Genomic DNA, 15,818 nt, shown 5'->3' with positions numbered 1-15,818 from the left:
ATCTGTCATATTCTTTGACCTTATTTTAATTGAGGAATGACATAACCTTTTCTATTTGATTCAGTTCTATATATATTTTAGAAATGAGTCCATTATCAGAACACCTTGCTATGAAAATTATTTCCCAGTTTTCTGTTTTACTTCTAATCTTGGCTGCATAGAGTAGAAACTTTTCAGTTAAATATATTCAAAATCATCCATTTTGCAATTTATAATGCATTCTATTTCTTATTTAGTCAGGAATTTCTCCCCTTTCCATAGATTCAACAGAGAGAGAGAGAGAGAGAGAGAGAGAGAGAGAGAGAGAGAGAATAATGTGAACTTTAATTGGTCTATGGTATCACCTTTTATGTCTTAATGCTATATGCATTTTAATCTTATTTTGGTTCAGAGTGTGGGGTGTGGTTATATGTCTAGCTTTTGCCACACTATTTTCCAGGTTTCCCATTAATTTTTGTCAAATAGTGAATTCTTATCTCAGAAGCTAATGTCTTTAGGTTTATCAGACAATAGATTATTATAAACATATACTGCTGTATCTAATTTTCATTTTTTAGGTTTTTGCAAGGCAATGGGGTTAATTGGCTTGCCCAAGGCCACACAGCTAGGTAATTATTAAGTGTCTGAAGCTGGATTTGAACTCAGGGACTCCTGACTCCAGGGCTGGTGTTCTATCCACTGTGCCACCTAGCAGTCCCCATTAGTCAATTTCTTAACCACTACCAGGAAGTTTTGATGACTACCACTTTAGAGTATAATATTAGATCTGGTATAGCTGGGCCAGCTAGCTTTGCATTTTCATCAGTTCCCCCTGATATCTTTGACTTATTTCCTGCTTCAGATGAATTTAATATTATTATTTTTTCTAGCTCTGTAAAATAGGTTTTTGGTAGTTTGACAATGAAAAAATTATTTAAGATAGAATTGTCATTTTTATTATATAAGCCCAACCTACCATGAGCAACTGACAGTTTTCTAATTGTTTAGATCTGACTGTTTTTGTGTGTGAAAAGTATTTTATAATTGTGCTCATAAAATTTCTGGGTTTGTCTTGGGAGATAGATTCCCAAGCATTTAATGTTGTCTACAGTTACTTTAAATAGAATTCCCTTTCTCTTGCCCTTGGAATTTGTTCTTCATAAAAAGAAATGCTAATGATTTATCTGAGTTTATCTTATATCATGCTACTTGGCTGAAGCTGTTAATTGTTTCAAGTAGTTTTTAAGATGATTTTCTAGGGTTCTCTAAGTATACTGTCATGTCATCTGCAAAGAGTGAATGTTTTACTTCTCCATTGCCTATTCTAATTTCTTCAATTTCTTTTCCTTCTCTTATTGCTGAAGCTAATTCTTCTAATATATTGAAAATGGAAAATCGACATCCTTGTTGCACCCTTATCTTATTGGAAATGCTCCAAGTTTATCCCCATTACATATAATGTTTATTAATGGTTTTATATATATTCTGATTATTATTCTCCTATCTATTCCTATACTTTCTAGTGTTTTTAATAGGAATCGATATTGAATTCATTCAAAGGCATTTTCTGCATCTATTAAGCTAATCATATAATTCCTACTGCTTTTTCATTGAAATGTTCAACTATGCTGATTATTTTATGAATATTGTTTCATCCTTACCGACCTGGTATGAATTCTATATGATTGTGGTGTGCTATCCTAGTAATAATTTGCTATAATCCCTTTAATAAAATTTTATTTAAGATATTTGCATCAATATACATTAGAGAGATTTGTCTATAATTTTCTTTGTCTGTTTTGGTTTTTCCTGGTTTAGATATCAGCATCATATTGGTATCATAAAAGGAATTTGGACAGAACACATTTTTCTCCTTTTTTAAAAAATAGTTTATAAAGAATTGGAATTAATCGCTCTTTAAATGTTTGATAGAATTCACTTGTTAATCCATCTGGTCCTGGAGACGTTTTCTTAGGAAATTTATTAATGTTTCTTCAATTTCTTTTTTCTGAAATGGAGTTATTTAAATAATTTATTTCCTCTTCTATTAATTTGGATAGATTATATTTTTGCAAATATTCATCCATTTCCCTCAGGTTGTTAATTTTGTTGGCATACAGTTGGGCAAAATAGCCCTGAATTATCTCTTTAATTTCTTCCTCATTGGTGGTGAATTTATCCTTTTCATTTTTGATACTGGTAATTGGGTATTTTTCTTTCTTTTTTAAAAAATGATATAAATCAATGGTTTGTCTATTCTATTGTTTTTTTCATAAAATCAGCTCAGTTTCATTTATTAAATCAATGGTTTTCTTGCTTTCAATTTTATTAATTTCCATTGATTTTCAGAATTTCTAATTTTATATTTAATTGGGGATCTTTAATTCATTTTTCTCTGGATTTTTTAGTTGTATATCCAATTCATTGATCTCTTCTTTCTCTATTTTATCCAAATAAGCAATTAGAAATGTAAAATTTCCTCTAAAAACTGCTTTAGCTTAGTCTCATAAATTTTGGTATAATGTCTCATTGTTGTCATTGTCTTGATGAAATGTTGATTATTTGTATGATTTGTTGTTTTATTCACTTATTCCTTAAAATTAGGTAATTTAGTTTCCAATTAATTTTTGCTTTATCTTTCCATGCCCCTTCATTACATATAAATTTTATTACATCATGATCTTAAAAGTGCAAAGTTGTTATCCTTTTATACAGGTTCAATTTTGATGTAGGTGGCATGTGTTGTAGAGAAAAAGTTGCATCCTATTCTATCCCCATTCAGTTTTCCTAAGAGGTATATCATATCTAAATTTTCTAAGATTTTATTCACCTTCCTAACTTCCTTCTTATTTATTTTGTGGGTTAGCTTTCTCCAGTTCTGAAAAAAGGGAGATTGAGGACCCCACTATTTTTCCTTGTAATATGTTAAGCTTCTTCTCCAAGAATTTGGATGCTATACCATTTGTGCATATATATGCTTAATAATGATATATCTTCATTGCCTATGGTGTCTTTTAAGACAATGTAGTTTCCTTTGTATTCCTTTTAATGATATCTCTTTTGGCTTTTGTTTTGTCTTAGATCAGGATTTTTTTACTTCTTGATATTTTATACTTCCACTGAAGCATAATCTGTTTTACTCCAGCCTTTTACCCTGTGTGTATCTCTCTGTTTCAGATATGTTTCTTGTAAACAACATATTGTAGGATTCTGATTTTCAATCCATTCTGCTCTCTGCTTCCATTTAATGGTACAATTCATCTCATTCACATTTGCAGTTAAGATTGTTAATTCCATATTCCCCTCTGTGCTATCCTTCTCCATTAATACTTCTGTCTTACTTTTCTCTTATTCTTCTTCACCAATGGTTTGCTCCCTTTCCACTTTAGCATCCTTTAAAAATTTTAACTTTAACTTTACCTTCACTTTAGCATCTGCCTTTCCTTTTATCAATCTTTTCTTCTCTTTTATTTATCTTTATCCTCCTACTTCCCTGTAGGGTAGGATAGATTTTTTTAAATGATTGAGAATATATGATATTGCCTCTCTGAATAAAATCTTTTGAGAATAGGATTTACTCAGCATTCACAACCTCCTTTCTTTCCCTCAACTACAATAGGTCTCTATGCCTCTTCACTTAGTTTTTATTTTTAGTGCACTAATGCACAGCCTTTCTACCGCTATAGTCCTTCTTCTTATGTGTTTATTATTTTAACCCTGTCTTTGACCTACAACTACTTTGTCAAAATATACTCCTTTTTATCTGTCATTATTGAAGTACTTTTCCCAAAGACTGATTGATTGTTTGATAAGCACCATTATCTCATAGTCACTAAATACCTTCCTCTAATCTGTCTGATTAGAAATATACTTCAAAAGAATCATAAATCACATAAAATTATAAGATATTTATACAACCCACTCCTTTAAAATACTTTCCATAGATATATAATCCCCATGAGTCAAAGCATCATGCAAAGCCAAATCATTTCATGAACATTTTATACCTCTCCCTTCCTTCTCCCTACCCCAAACACACTCCCTCAAATTGTAGCCAAAGTATCAAGTAAAGTAAAATAGCTTCATAATGTTTTCATGTCCAGTTCCTATAAGCACACTCTCTCCCTCATTCTCTATAGTACTGCAAAGATAGCCCTGCAAACCTCCCCAAACAAAGTATCAGTCACACTCTTTCCCTCTGCCCCTTTAACACTCCAATCATGGTACTGTTACCCTTATTAATGAAAATATTGATTAAGGCAAATCCACTTCCTAACCTATTTATATACAACACTTCTAAGTGTTCTCCTACTCTATGTTCCTATATTCCTGCAACCCTCCTTAACTAATGCATCTAGCAAAGCAATGTCACTCCGCAATTTATTTTTTTATAGAGCCTCTAAATACTCCAAGTACTAGAACACCCTGAAAGTCTCTTTTAAGAACTTTAGAATTGATTGTATGGGACTAGTTCCATGGCCTGCCTGCATCAGAGGAAGAACTGAGCTCTATGAACAAGACACAATTGTAGCATGAGAGAGATGTAAGACTAGAATAAACACCTCAAGTGCTTACATGGATTATTTGTGCCTTACCTGTGTTAGAGAATTCCAAACTTATGTTGGTCTGGTCAGCCACAACTAGACACAATGGAATTTGTCTGAAACCTAGTAATATCATTTTGGTTTTCCTGGATAACAAAGAAGCAGAATCAAGCTTATCTTCTAAGTACAATTCTTCAACTACATTCAACCCTTTAATTATAATAAGAGAATGCAATTATCAAGAATTACTAGTAATCATCTTTCATTATAGGGATGTATACAATTTTATGTTCTTTACCAGGATTTTTTAACCTTTCTATTCACCTTTTATGCATCTTGTGTTTGAAGATTGAATATTCTGCTAAATCTGGGACTTTTATCAGAAAATTTTGGAAGTCTTTTATTGCATTGCAAGTCTTATCTTTCACCTTGACAGAATAAGCTGAATTTTTCAGGGTAGTTAATTCTTGGCTGTTTTCCCAAGTCCTTTGCCCTCCAGAAAATCATATTCCAGATCATGAGATACTTTCAAGTCGAAGCTGATAAGTTTTAAGTAATTCTCATTGTGCTTCCTTTGTATTTTAATTGCTTCTTTTAGGCTGTCTGAAGTGTTTTCTCCTATAATTAATTTAGAATTTGGCTATGAAAGGCCTTGGGGACTATCTGGAGTCTCTTTCTGGAGGTGTTCTATGAATTCTTTCAAGAGTTATTTTGTCAACTTCTGGCCAAGATGGTGGAGAGAAGACAGGCACAGTTCTAAAGTCTCCTGATCTCTGATCTCTTCCCCATCTATCACATGAAACAAAGCTCTTAAAAGAAACCCAACCCACAAAACCCAGAAAGAAAACCCAGGAGAAAGAACATCTATCATAGGATTTGTCTCCGGCAGCAGCTTTGGAGGAAAGAGGTGGGTGAGTCTGGGCTCAGAGGGAGCATCAGCCCCGAACCAGCCAGGTTAACACCTGAATTGAAACCATAAGTCGGAGGGCCTGAGAGCCGGACCTGCTGGATCAGAGGTGGGGCTGGACGACAGGGGCTTGGGTCCGCAGAGAAGCAGAGGCATTTGTGTTGGTTCTTGGGGACAGGGCTGGGGGGAGAGTTCTGGTGCAGGAGAGCCATGGACCCCATCCCTGGGCTCCTCTGGTCTGAGGAACTCTGAGTCCCATTACATCTCAGACCTCTTCCCAGAGCAAACAAATGCAAACTACTTCTGCCTCAGGCCCAGGTGTGTGAGCAGAAGAACCAGCCCAGCTGAGGAATGACCTCAGGCCCACCATTGATTGAAGGCAAAAGAATTCAATAGCTCCAACTCCTCCCTTCAAGCAAAGGGAGAAGGCCTCAGCAAAGGTCGCAGACACTCCAGAGAAAGCAACCAACACCTCCTACTGGCCAGCCAGAGAAACTGAACTCAGTGAGTAAAGCCTTCAGTGATCCCAAGCCCCAGTGAACCAGCCGCACCACAACTCAAGGTCTTAGCAAAATGGAGAAGGGTAAGCAGAAAGGTGGATCCACAGAAAAATTCCTGGAAGGGAAAGACACTAACTCAAAGAGACCTGGAACCTCTAAGAATACAATCTGGTCTCCTGCACAGAAAGACTTCCTTGAAGAAATAAGGAAGGAGCTTAAAAATTTGGGAGAGACATTTAATACCTTGCAACAAGGAAACAAAACCTTAGAAAGTACAATTGGACAAATACAAAAGGAGAGTAAATCTCTCAGATCATCAATTGGTCAATTACAAAGTGAGAATAAATCTCTCACAGCATCAATTGGACAAATACAAACAGAATAATTCTCTCAGATCCCCAAATGGGTAAATTCAAAAAGGAATTAATTCTCTCAAAACCTCAATTGGTCAAATGGAAAGCTCTTTCAAAAATTAGAATTGACCAATTGGAAAAGGAGTTGCAAAAGGTTAATGAAGAAATTCCTCCTCCAAAAAAAGAATGGAGTCTACAGAAACTAATGACCCCATGAGACAGCAAGAGTCCATTGAACAAAATCAAAAAACAGAAAAAATAGAAGCAAATGTAAAATACCTCCTCAACAAAACCACTGACCGCGAGAATAGATCAAGGAGGGGCAACTTGCAAATTATAGGACTTCCTGAAAACATTGAAGAGAAAAAAAGCCTAGACTTAATATAACAGAATCTCGTGATGGAAAACTGCCATATCATGGAACAGGAGGGCAAAGTAGTTAATGAAAGAGTACATTGATCCCCACCAGAAAAAGATCCTAAAATGAAAACACCAAGGAATGTGTGGCCAAACTCCAGAACTATCAGATAAAAGAGAAAATCCTGCAATCATCCAGAAAGAAACAATTTAAATATCAAGGACCCACAGTAAGGATGACTCAGGACCTGGCTGCATCAACTTTAAGGGATTGAAGGGCCTGGAACGAGATATTTCAAAGTGAAAGGGAACTTGGAATGCAGCCAAGAATCTACTTTCCTGCAAAGTTGAGCCTTCGCTTCCAGGGAAAAAGATGGACATTTAATAAACTGGAAGAATTCCAAAAATTTCTGATGAGAAGACCAGAGCTAAAGAGAAAATTTGGACATCAAACAGGAGGTTCAAGAGACACATGAAAAGGTAAATAAAGGGGGAGCAGTAAAAGGAAAAATAATGCAATCCAGGAAGCTGAAACTGGCTATATCCCAGCTTGGGGGGGGGGGAGATTTTCATAAATCTTGAGAATTGTAACTCTAACAAAGAGAATATACCTAGCCATAAATGATGGACATTCATGACCTAACCATGAGACTGCTATCTAACGGGATGTAACTGGCTTTAACCCCACTTGGGAGAAAGACTCTAATAACTCTCAAGAATTTTAGCTCTATTCGATAGAATATACTGAACTAGAAAGGACAGACACTCAGAATTTTCTATGACTTAGAATGATCTAAAAACAGTACCTCCCTAAAAAGGGGAACAGGAAAGAGAATGGAGGAAGGAGGGGATTGAATGGGGTAAATCTCATTGCACTAAGAGGTACAAAAAACCTATGGCAATAGAGGGGAAGAAGGGAGCAGATGAGAAACACCTGAATCTTCTTCTGATCAGACTTGGCTTAAAGTTAACCTACACTTACTCATTTGACTTATTAAACATCTAAACTTTCAAGTATTAAAAGGGGAAAAGGGGAGGGGGGATGGAGAAAGGGAAGGGCAGTGTGGGAAATAAGGGAAATAACAAAAGGAAGGGAAGGGGAAAAAGGGAAAGGGGAAAGAATGGGGAGGGTATGATATAGGAGGGCAAACACACTGAAGGGGGTGGTATTCAGAAACAAAATACTGGGTGATAAGGATAAGGGTGGGAAGAGGGAAAATACCAACAGAGGGAAGATAGCATGGAGGGCAATAAAGAATTAATAATCATAACCTTGAATGTGAATGGGTTGAACTCTCCCTAGAAACGTAAGCAAATAGCAGAGTGGATTAAAAACCAGAATCCTACAATATGCTGCTTACAAGAAACTCATTTGAACCAGAGAGATACATATAGAGTAAAGGTAAAAGGTTGGAGCAAAATATATTTTGCTTCAGCTGAAGTAAAAAAAAGCAGGAGTAGCAATCCTTATCTCAGACAAAGCAGCAGCAAAAATAGATTGCATTAAAAGAGATAAGGAAGGAAACTTTATCCTCCTAAAAGTTACCATAGACAATAAAGTCATTTCAATATTGAATATCTATGCACCCAGTGGGACAGCACCGAAATTCCTAGAAAAGCTGAAAGAACTACAGGATGACATAGACAGCAAAACTCTACTAGTAGGAGATCTCAGCCTCCCGCTATCAGATCTAGATAAATCAAATCATAAAATAAACAAGAAAGAAGTTAAGGAGGTAATTAGATTGTTAGAAAAATTATATATGGTAGACTTATGGAGGAAACTGCATGGGGATAGAAAGGAATATAACTTTTTCTCTGCAGTACATGGAACTCATATAAAAATTGACCATGTACTAGGACATAAAAACCTAATGACCAACTGCAGAAAGGTAGAAATATAAATACATCTTTCTCAGATCACAATGCAATAAAAGTCATATGCAGTACTGGGCCAAGGAAATTTAGACCCAGAAGAAATTGGAAACTGAATAACCTCATTTTAAAAAATGAGTGTACCAAAAAAACAAATTATAGAAAGAATTAACCATTTTATCCTATATAATGATAATAATGAAATTACATACCAAAACCTATGGGATTCATTCAAAGCAACTCTAAGGGGATACATTATAGCTCTAAATGCTTATATGAATAAATTGGAGAAAGAGGAAATCAATGAACTAAACATGCAACTAAAAAAATTAGAGAAAAAACAAATCGAAAATCCCCAATTAAATAACAAATTAGAAAATCTAAAAATTAAAGGAGAAATTAATAAAATTTAAAGCAAAAATCTATTGAATTAATAAATAAAACCAAAAGTTGTTATTATGAAAAAAACCAATAAAATTGATAAACCTCTGGTCAATTTGATTAAAACAAAGAAAGAAGAAAACCAAATTGATAGTATCATAATTGAAAAATGTGAACTCACCACCAATGAGGAGGAAATTAAAGTAATAATTTGAAATTATTTTTCCCAACTCTATGCCAATAAATTTGTTAATCTAAGTGAAATGGATGAACATTTACAAAAATATAAGTTGTACAGGTTAAATGAAGAAGAGATTAAATACCTAAACAAGCCTTTCTCTGCAAAAGAAATTCAACAAGCCATTATTGAACTCCCTAAAAAAAATCTCCAGGGCCTGATGGATTCACAAGTGAATTCTACAAAACATTTAAGGAACAATTGGTTCTAATCCTATATAAACTCATTGGAAAAATGGGGAAAGATGGAACTCTGCCTAACTCTTTCTATGAAACCAGTATGGTACTGTTACCTAAATCAGGAAGAGTTAAAACAGAGAAAGAAAATTATAGACCTATTTCCCTGATGAATATAGATGCAAAAATCATAAATAAAATCTTAGCAAAATGATTACAAGTCAGCACTAGGATAATATATTATGCTCAAGTGGGATTTATTCCAGGAATGCAGGGTTGGTTCAATATTAGGAAAACTGTTAGTATACTCAATTATATCAACAACAAACCTATCAGAAATCATATGATCATATCAATAAATGCTCAAAAAACTTTTGACAAAATACAGCATGCATTCCTATTAAAAATACTAGAGAGTGTAGGAATAAATGGACTGTTCCTTAAAATAACTAGCAGTATCTATCTGAAACCATCAGCAAGCATTATACTCAATGGGGAGAGGCTAGAGGCATTCCCAATAAGATCAGGGGTGAAACAATGGTGCCCATTATCACCACTACTATTCAATAGTGTATTAGAAATGTTAGCATCAGCAATTAGAGAAGAAAAAGAAATTGAAGGAATTAGAATTGGGAAGGAAGAGACAAAACTCTCACTCTTTGTAGATGACATGATGGTCTACCTAGAGAATCCCAAGAAATCATCCAAAAAACTATTGGAAACAATTAGCAATTTTAGCAAAGTTGGAGGTTGTAAAATAAACCCTCATAAATCTTCAACTTTTCTATATATGTCTAGCAAGAAACAGCAGGAAGAGCTAGAAAGAGAAATCCCATTCAAAATTACCTCAGGCAATATAAAATATTTGGGAGTCTATTTGCCAAGACAGACTCAGAATCTTTTTGAAAACAATTATAAAACACTTCTCACACAAATTAAATGATATTTAAATAATTGGGCAAATATCAACTGCTCATGGATAGGTAGAGCTAATATAATTTTAAAAAATGACAATTTTACCAAAACTAAACTATCTGTTTAGTACCCTACCAATCAAAATTCCAAAAAATTACTTTAACAAGTTAGAAAAAAATGTAAGTAAATTCATATGGAGAAATAAAAAGTCAAGAATTGCCAGGAGCTTAATGAAAAAAAAGTACAAAAGAAGGTGGCTTAGCCCTACCTGATCTAAAATTATATTATAAAGCATCATTCATCAATACTGTTTGATATTGGCTAAGAAATAGAGTGGTGGACCAGTGGCATAGACTAGGTGTAAAAGCAGGAGATGATTATAGTAATCTACTGTGTGATAAACTCAAAGTGTCCAGCCATTGGGATAAAAACTCCCTCTGATAAAAATTGCTGTGATAATTGGAAGTTAGTATGGAAGAAACTTAGATTAGACCAACACCTCACACCCTTTACCAAGATAAGATCCAAATGGTTACAGGACATATGCAAAAGAAAAAACAATACTATAAGCAAATTAGAAGATCAAGGACTAGGCTACCTGTCAGATCTATGGAAAGGGGAGCAGTTTATGAGTAAGGAAGAGTTGGAGAACACCAAAAATCAATTAGATGATTACTATTACATTAAATTAAAAAGCTTTTGCACAGATAATAGCAATGTAACCAAGATCAAAAGAAATGTAGGAAATTGGGAAACAGTCTTTACAACTAATGATTCTGATAAAGGACTCATTTCTAAAATATACAAAGAACTAAGTCATATTTTTAAAACAAAAAGCTATTCCCCAATTGACAAATTGTCAAATGATATGCAAAGGCAATTTACAGTTAGGAGATCAAAGCAATCCATAGCCATATGAAAAAATGCTCTAAATCATTAATTATTAGAGAAATGCAAATTAAAGCTTCTCTGAGGTACCACCTCACACCTCTCAGATTGGCCAATATGACCAGGAATGATAATGATCATTGTTGGAATGGTTTTCCGACATCTGGGACACTACTACACTGTTGGTGGATCTGTGAACTCATCCAACCCTTCTGGAGAGCTATTTGGAACTATGTGCAAAGGGCAACAAAAATGTGCATACCCTTTGACCCAGCTTTACCACTACTGTGTCTATACCCTGAAGAGGTGATGAAAATGGTAAAAACATTACTTGTACAAAAATATTTATAGCAGCCCTGTTTGTGGTAGCAAAGAATTGGAAATCAAGTAAATGTCCTTCAGTTGGGGAATGGCTTAGCAAACTGTGGTATATGTATGTCATGGAACACTATGGTTCTGTTAGAAACTAGCAGGTACAGGATTTCAGGGAAGCCTGGAGGGATTTGCATGAACTGATGCTGAATGAGGTGAGCAGAGCCAGAAAAACACTGTACACCCTAACAGCAACATGGGAGTGATGTTCAAACTTGGAGGACTTGCTCATTCCATCAGTGCAACAATCGCGAACAATATTGGGCTGTCTGCAAAGGAGAGTGCCATCTGTATCCAGATAAGGAGCTGTGGAGTTTGAACAAAGGGCAAGGACTATTCCCTTTAATTTAGAAAAAACAGGTATCTTATTGTCTGATCTTGTTACCTCTTAGACTTCTCTTCTCTTCTTTAAGGATATGATTTCTCTCTCTTCACACCCAATTTGGATCAAGGTATAACATGGAAACAAAGTAAAGACTGACAGAGTGCTTTCCGTGGTGGGGTGGGGTGAGGGAAGCAAGATTGAGGGGAAAATTGTAAAACTCAAATAATATCTTTAATAAAAATAAATTTAAAAAAAGAATAGAAAAAATTAAAAAAACAAAAAAGGAGTTATTTTGTCTTCTTGAGATCTAGTATAGCAAGATATATCTGTTTTCCATGATAATTTCCTGAAAGACATTTACTGGGTTCTTTTTTATTTTTTGATCTAGACTTTCAGGTACATCAATAATTTATAGATTATCTCTCCTGTACCTGGTTGCCAGGTGGTTTGTTTTTCTAAGGGGTACTTTACATTTTCTTCAGTTTTTTCAGTCTTTCTGTTTGTTGTAATCTTGCTGTTTCATAAAGTCAATAGATTCTATATGTCCAATTTTAATTTTTAGGATTTTATTTTCTCCAGTTAGTATTCCTCTTTCCTTTTCTAGATGATTACCTTTAATTATAAATTAGCTATTTTTCTTTTCCAGTTGGATGGTTTTATTCTTTGATGAGTTATTTTTTTCTTGTTGATCATTGTTGCTTTAACAGGAGTAGCTTTCTACAGTCAATTTTTCATATTTCTCTTTCATGCCTCTCATTTTTTCATTTTTTCCTTTTCCTCTCTTCTTTGATTTTTTTAGGTGTTTTTTTTTTTTGCAAGGCAAATGGGGTTAAGTTGCTTGCCCAAGACCACACAGCTAGGTAATCATTAAGTGTCTGAGACCGGATTTGAACCCAGGTACTCCTGACTCCAGAGCCAGTGCTTTATCCACTGCGCCACCTAGCCGCCCCTCTTCTCTGATTTTTAAAATATTTTTAAATATTTTCCATGAGGTTTTGGATTTCAGTCCAATTCATAAACTCCTTTTAGACCTCCCATGTAGTTAATTTGTCACTGCTTTTTTTCTTCAGTGATGGTATTTTTATCATCTCTATCTGAACAGTAGTTTTCTATGGTTAGCACTCTTTTTGCCTTTTTTTTTTTGCTCATTTTGATAGCTGCTCCTGAATATAGTTCCAAACTTTTATGCTGGGACCAGATCTGGTTGTTTCTTATCACTTTCCAAGGAGGTGCTTGTGTAGTCCATGTGATGCCTATGCAGAGTTTGTTTCCTTCTTTATGTCCAGGTTTTGCTCATGGAGTGGTTTATTCCCTATCCAGCCCTGTCTGTTGCCCAGGGCTCAAAATTGATCTAAAGTTAGGACCCTCCCTGCTGGCCTACTATCTCACTAAGCCAGGTTCTGGCTGCTATCTAGCTGTTAGGACCTGGGTTGTGTTATGGCTTGAAGGCTCCTCCTGGCTTCCTTGCTCTCCTGCTTAGCTGTGCTCTACTTGCCCTTTTCCCCCAAATAGACAGTCCCCCACTGAAAGTACTCCATGATGTCTAGAGCAGAGAATTTGTTTTGCTCTCTTTTTTTGGTGAAATCTGTAACTTTAATATCTGTGTAGAGGTTTCCAACATTGAGTAGGGAAAAGCTTTGGGAGCATGCTAGCTTCATGCCACCATCTTGGCTTCATGCGATATGTGTTGCAAGATACATTTTTTTTTTTTGCTGAACTTCCAAATTGTCCTTGGCAGTTGCTGGGCTGAGAGAACTGTAAACCAGCAACACTGCCACTGACCCAGTTGTGCTGCTGCCTTTTCCTGGAATACTGCACTCTGCTCTTCTCTCACCCCTGTACAACAGACATTTTTTGCCAATCTTTCAAGTTTTCCTGGGTTGAAAAATTCGTTTTATTCCATATTTTTATAGAGTCTGCCTCTCTAGAATTTGTGTACAGTTATTGTTTAACTGTATTTTGAAAAATTTGGGGAGAGCCTAGGTGATCCTTTACTGTATCATCTTGGCACTGTCTTTGACGATTTTCATTTCTTTTCTGCTTTGTCCTTTAATAAAAACTACATCTTCAAATCATTTTATGTTTATTTTACAATTCCCACCTAGTCTAAGATACAATTTTACTCCTGTATGTCCAGGGGAAATTTGGCAATAATTTTGAAAATATTGGGGACAAAGGGGTAGCAACTCTTGCAGGATGGGATTGAAATCTGATGAAGCTTTCCTTGTGTGTAGTTTTCTACCAGGCTCTTAGAGTTTTCCTGTCATATCCAAAACTATCCCTACCTGAGTGGTTGATCTCCCTGAAACCACTTTACCTAACCATTTCTATTTTGTTCTCTGATCACTATTGCTACTATTCCTCTGACTATTTGCTTTAATCAGGAGTGTAAATATTCCAAAGTTTTAAAGTTTGTAATGCCTCCTTTTTGGGGGAGACAAGGGAAGGGAGAGAAGTTTAATCCCCCTCCACCTACCTCAGCCCTGATCTATGGATATAAGAATAAAGGGTTAATAGCCTCCTACTGGAATTTCTCCAATATACATCAGAGAGGTCTGTCCAATTGTGAAAAGTAATCAAAATACATATTTCTGTAGATGTGAAATCACCCAATTTTATCCAAAGACTGGAAGTTTTTATACCTCCTATATTAATTAAAAACTTTTGCACACCTTGAAGGATCAATTGATTCTGTAATAAATCAAAGGGGCATTCTTATCTGTTATACATATGCATATGTATACAAAAAATCTTTTTTGACTAAGTATGATTTGAGGGAGAACTCCTTTTATATGAAGTTCAGAGAATTTAAGTCATTTTTTTCTATCTCCACCTGGCTACTAAGTTATACAGAGTTTAGTTTAAAATCTATACCCAGAATGCATCTCCTGCTCTCTTTCCAATATAGACCTGAGATCTAGGAACTACTTTGAACAGGCAGTCAGTTTGACATAGGGCAGGACTGTTCAAAATGTGGTCAGCAATGTTATTCAATGCAAACCTCTGTAGGTTTACTAAATGCTTTAGTAAAGGAAGTCAGAGCTATTGCAGAACTCTCACTAAAATGGCAAATCAAAATATATTATCTATTGTTTCAATAAAAACGTGTATAAGTAAGGTTGGATTGCCCTGACATAGGTTATAAAGTGCTATACTTGAAATTAAGTAGATCTGAGTTCAGATTCTGCCTCGAAAATGATCTCCCACAGGGTCATAATTTGTCGCTCTCATTTTCCTCATTTAAAAAGTAGAGATAAGGGTGGCTAGGTGGTGTAGTGGATAAAGCACTGGCCTTGGACTCAGGGGTACCTGGGTTCAAATCTGGTCTCAGACACTAATAATTACCTAGCTGTGTGGCCTTGGGCAAGCCACTTAACCCCATTTGCCTTGCAAAAAAAAGTAGAGATAGGAACAGAACACATCACATAAGGTTTCCATAGGGGTTTAATGATATATGACTATTTTATAAACTTAAAATCACTATGTAAATGTTAAGTATAATGAATTGAATTGAATGAGTTAAGTAGAAATTTAAAATCTTCAGTAATTTGGTACAAAATTAGTAGAAAAATCTGTTTTTCCATGTTTGTTTAATAGTTTCAGTAGCAAGTTGCAGTTATAATTTGTTGTATTCTCCCTTTTCCTTCAGAGTTTTGTAGCTATTTTCAAGGTTTGTCACCAGTTCTACCCCTCTCCAATAATTAAGCTTTATCCTAAGATAGCCACATAGGATAATATTAGATTTGGAATGAAGAAAACCTGAATTCAAATCATACTTTAGAAACTTTCTATCTATATGATACTGGGGAAAGTCATCTAGTCTCTATCAGTCTTAGTCTTATCATTTATGATATGTATGAAATACCGCTCAGGAATGTTGTGGTAATATCACTTCGAAAAGATACACGAATATATATACACAACTACATACAAAAAAGAGAAAGAAAAAGAAACTTAATTTACTTTCTTTATTAAATCAATTCTCCATACTAATTTTTCTTTCTTTCT

The sequence above is a fragment of the Macrotis lagotis genome, chromosome X (assembly GCF_037893015.1).
Source record: "Macrotis lagotis isolate mMagLag1 chromosome X, bilby.v1.9.chrom.fasta, whole genome shotgun sequence".
Classification (NCBI taxonomy): Eukaryota; Metazoa; Chordata; class Mammalia; order Peramelemorphia; family Peramelidae; genus Macrotis; species Macrotis lagotis.
This window is presented reverse-complemented; position numbering follows the sequence as displayed.